General features: G+C 45.0%; 1 non-coding gene across 1 annotated transcript; it reads right to left on the bottom strand.

The window, feature by feature from the left end:
- Positions 1 to 4,520: 4,520 nt before the first annotated feature.
- TRNAT-AGU (transfer RNA threonine (anticodon AGU)) lies at positions 4,521 to 4,592 on the bottom strand. The gene has a single exon. It is a non-coding gene; the product is annotated as a tRNA-Thr (tRNA).
- Positions 4,593 to 5,285: the final 693 nt, after the last annotated feature.

Here is a 5,285-nt window from a genome sequence, read left to right as displayed (position 1 = left end):
TATATATATATATATATCTGAGCCTTCGACGAGGATGAGCACTCCCCGCGTGACTCCTTCTTCTGTTTCCCATTTTAGAAAGTTAAAAAAAAAAGATACAAGGAGGGGAGGATTTCTGTTGAGTATTCCTGGTAAATCATATGGGAGGATATTGATTGAGAGGGTGAAGGCATGTACAGAGCATCAGATTGGGGAAGAGCAGTGTGGTTTCAGAAGTGGTAGAGGATGTGTGGATCAGGTGTTTGCTTTGAAGAATGTATGTGAGAAATACTTAGAAAAGCAAATGGATTTGCATGTAGCATTTATGGATCTGGAGAAGGCATATGATAGAGTTGATAGAGATGCTCTGTGGAAGGTATTAAGAATATATGGTGTGGGAGGCAAGTTGTTAGAAGCAGTGAAAAGTTTTTATCGAGGATGTAAGGCATGTGTACGTGTAGGAAGAGAGGAAAGTGATTGGTTCTCAGTGAATGTAGGTTTGCGGCAGGGGTGTGTGATGTCTCCATGGTTGTTTAATTTGTTTAAGGATGGGGTTGTTAGGGAGGTGAATGCGAGAGTTTTGGAAAGAGGGGCAAGTATGAAGTCTGTTGGGGATGAGAGAGCTTGGGAAGTGAGTCAGTTGTTGTTCGCTGATGATACAGCGCTGGTGGCTGATACATGTGAGAAACTGCAGAAGCTGGTGACTGAGTTTGGTAAAGTGTGTGAAAGAAGAAAGTTAAGAGTAAATGTGAATAAGAGCAAGGTTATTAGGTACAGTAGGGTTGAGGGTCAAGTCAATTGGGAGGTGAGTTTGAATGGAGAAAAACTGGAGGAAGTGAAGTGTTTTAGATATCTGGGAGTGGATCTGGCAGCGGATGGAACCATGGAAGCGGAAGTGGATCATAGGGTGGAGGAGGGGGCGAAAATTCTGGGAGCCTTGAAGAATGTGTGGAAATCGAGGACATTATCTCGGAAAGCAAAGATGGGTATGTTTGAAGGAATAGTGGTTCCAACAATGTTGTATGGTTGCGAGACGTGGGCTATGGATAGAGTTGTGCGCAGGAGGATGGATGTGCTGGAAATGAGATGTTTGAGGACAATATGTGGTGTGCGGTGGTTTGATCGAGTAAGTAACGTAAGGGTAAGAGAGATGTGTGGAAATAAAAAGAGCGTGGTTGAGAGAGCAGAAGAGGGTGTTTTGAAATGGTTCGGGCACATGGAGAGAATGAGTGAGGAAAGATTGACCAAGAGAATATATGTGTCGGAGGTGGAGGGAACGAGGAGAAGAGGGAGACCAAATTGGAGGTGGAAAGATGGAGTGAAAAAGATTATGTGTGATCGGGGCCTGAACATGCAGGAGGGTGAAAGGAGGGCAAGGAATAGAGTAAATTGGAGCGATGTGGTATACCGGGGTTGACGTGCTGTCAGTGGATTGAATCAAGGCATGTGAAGCGTCTGGGGTAAACCATGGAAAGCTGTGTAGGTATGTATATTTGCGTGTGTGGACGTATGTATATACATGTGTATGGGGGTGGGTTGGGCCATTTCTTTCGTCTGTTTCCTTGCGCTACCTCGCAAACGCGGGAGACAGCGACAAAGAAAAAAAAAAGAAAAAAAAAAAAATATATATATATATATATATATATATATATATATATATATATATATATATATATATATATATATATATATTTATAGACTAGGAACTAGTAACACACAAAAGGAGCATACCTCACAGAGTGAACCATTTTGACACAGTTCTTATCTGAATTGGAGATTCGTTCGCTTAGACGTTTCGGGTGTGGCGTAGCGAGGTGGAGACGTGTGGAGAGGAGCGGCTCGCTGGGTGTAGCGAGGTGAAGATGTGTGCAGAGTAGCGGCTGGCTGGATGAAGCGAGATGAAGACGTGTGCAGAGTAGCGGCTCGCTGGGTGTAGCGAGGTGAAGATGTGTGCAGAGTAGCGGCTGGCTGGGTGTAGCGAGGTGAAGATGTGTGCAGAGTAGCGGCTCGCTGGGTGTAGCGAGGTGAAGACGTGTGCAGAGTAGCGGCTCGCTGGGTGTAGCGAGGTGGAGATGTGTGCAGAGTAGCGGCTCGCTGGGTGTAGCGAGGTGAAGATGTGTGCAGAGTAGCGGCTCGCTGGGTGTAGCGAGGTGAAGGCGTGTGCAGAGTAGCGACTCGCTAGCAGGAAAGTTGAGTGAGCGACAAGGACTGGACCACGCGATGCTGACGTCTGGGATGTCGCCACGGCTGATGATGACGCGTCTCTGGAGCGGTTGACAAGATGACCTCCACGTTGGTGTTGGCAGGATGGCTGACCTTGCTTGACACGTCTGGATGTGATGACAACACTGCACGGCGGTGGCGCTGTCTTGATGCTCTTGCAAGGGACACAGTGTCAGCAATGCAATAAAGGCGTATATTCAATGCATTGAGGTACGGGTGATGGAGCACGTAGCCGGCCGTGGGTTCCGCCCTTAACGTCCACAGGAGGGAGCACCAGGACTGTGTCAGGTAGGCTTGTATGACTGCTGCCAACACCAGACGTAGAAATATGAAGTAGATGTGACGGTCGTGTGTGGTCACGTGGGTTCTTACGTCACTGCCACCATTTGTAAGGTTGAGTTGAGAGGAAGGAAATCAGGTCTTCTTCGTCTGTGGTACTCAATGAAGATCAGGCGGCCTTTGTAGATTTATTACAACAAAACGTGTACGTCCATCTGTAGTACTCTGGGCTATAGTCTTATGACACACTACGACACACTCTAGTGAACAGTGTGACGATGCTGGCCAGTGTGTCCCCTCAGGTCACACTGGCAGGGGTTATATGGGAGTCCGTCAACACCCATTCAGCAACGTGTTCAAATAACAGATCAGCTCTTACGTGTTCAAACATCCTGATTAACAGTAGCCCGTGGGAACAGTGAGCCCGTGGCAACATGCATCTAACTCTATGTAACTCACAGTAAAATGATAATAACAAATACCTAATGAAAAATTAATGGTAGTGTGCGTGAGTCTTACATAATGCCATTCAAAAGGTGTTACCGGACTCCACCCGTAAGTGGTTACACCGGGAATGACAAGTCATCTTCGGCGAGGCGGTATCCTTCGTAAGGAAGGAAAGACATGGTACAGTCCAGTCAATAATCTTGCTGCAGAGATGTGTACCATACCCTGCTCCTGCATGGAGTGCAGCCAGGAAGGTGTAGGAGGCACATGAATGTTGTCCTGGGGTTGTGTAGTTATGATGATATTGTTCAAACCACCAACAACCATTTCTCAAGGTTTGGTGACGTAATGGTGGTCAGTGGATGTGTAAATGTCTTCGTTATATGTACAATGGATCACGGTACACAGGGGGTCCCAGGCTGGCACACAACTGCTCAGGTTGTGGTGTGTGTGTGTGTTGGCCAGACGGGCAGCCAGCCGGACCTTAACGTAATATGGAGGAGAGGATGGAGGAGGAGGTGGTCCACTAGGAGGATAAACCTGCTGAGTTCTGGCAACGTGTCGTCTATGGTGACGAAAACACCTTCACCTCAGATGGTCATCCACAAACATAACATTATGTTGGCCCTAACACCAGGCTACTCTCTCTCTCTCTCTCTCTCTCTCTCTCTCTCTCTCTCTCTCTCTCTCTCTCTCTCTCTCTCTCTCTCTCTCTCTCTCTCTCTCTCTCTCGTGGCTGCCTATTCCTAACAATAGATGCCTCAGCTTCATCCATATCCATAGATTGGTGTTGTCTGTAGGTTGGAGAATGCCTCACTACTGCAACGTAACTGAACGTCAAACAAATTGAAGGAAATACGTAACTACCTGCAGCCTTGTTATCCCACAACATAGTAACTACCTGCAGCCTTGTTATCCCACAACATAGTAACTACCTGCAGCCTTGTTAGGTTTCTACTGTATATATGTCACACAGTCGTAAGTAGTTTAACATATTGACATGATTCACCAACACCTACACAAACATTAATGATCAATAAAACCTCCATCATGATGTGGTATGTTTGACATACACACTTCACTATCACTTATACCGTCACAGTGGACGAGTCTGAAGGATTGATTATCGTACCCTGGCAACCTACCAGACGCACCGGCAGGTTGCCAGGGCACGATAATTAAACCTTCAGACTCGTCCAGCAGCACGACTATAGATGTGTTAATGATGTGTGGCGACTGTATGATGGGCTTTATGTTTCACACACGAGGCACAACATGTGGTGGTCAGCCACGAGCAGGAGTGGATGTGTCACTGCTGGATGATTGTTGGCCTGGATGATGATGGTCAGCCACGAGCAGGAGTGGATGTGTCACTGCTGGATGATTGTTGGCCTGGATGATGAAGGTCAGCCACGAGCAGGAGTGGATGTGTCACTGCTGGATGATTGTTGGCCTGGATGATGATGGTCAGCCACCAGCAGGAGTGGATGTGTCACTGCTGGATGATTGTTGGCCTGGATGATGAAGGTCAGTGGTGTCGGATGATGGTTTACCACAGTCATATATGTTCCGATCCTGAATACTGAAAACAAAGGCCCCGCCGGGAATCGAACCCGGATTAGCTGTTTACTAGACAGATGTGCTAACCACTACACCACGGAGCCACTTGTCAGTGACGGAAAAATTCCTTATTTATCAACAAACGTGACTGAGGTCTTAAAGAATCTGGTACAAACATAATGGTTATTGTGATAAATGATTTATTTATGATAAATATGTGTTGTGTTGCATTATAATGGTTGTTCACAACCAAGATCCTTATACCTGAATCCTAAAAGATTAAAGAATAAAAAAGTTGTGAAAAACATAAACATATATATAAACAAACCACAGAATATATTTTCCTTGGGATATCTAAAAGAAAATGCAATACAAGGAGCTAGTTTAAGGCAGGAGTATTTGATCTTTTAACAAAACATTTACATCTACGTCTCTTATCTTTCGTCATCATTTCTTATGTTTAGTATCAAGAAATGTCTTTTATCTAACATAAAAATTCTGTATAGGTATTTGATTAATGTTCTCCAACGACGCGTTGTATAACTCTTCGTTAGTGAAGTTCATTTCGTGTAATGGATCATGCATTACAAAGTTGTGTCTATCCACACAAGTGTTACACGTCCCAGGTAAAGATATATTCTAGAGATAGTGTATATCTAACATGTATATGTGTTTTATAAATATTTATAAAAAGTTTTCCTGAGGGACAATACCTAAGACTTTCGTATTAAAGTTGATCAGTTGTAAGTGATCAAGCATTACAAAGGTGTGTCCATTACCACAGGTGCTACTGATCC

This window comes from Panulirus ornatus, chromosome 70 (assembly GCF_036320965.1).
Source record: "Panulirus ornatus isolate Po-2019 chromosome 70, ASM3632096v1, whole genome shotgun sequence".
Lineage (NCBI taxonomy): Eukaryota > Metazoa > Arthropoda > Malacostraca > Decapoda > Palinuridae > Panulirus > Panulirus ornatus.
This window is presented reverse-complemented; position numbering and strand designations above follow the sequence as displayed.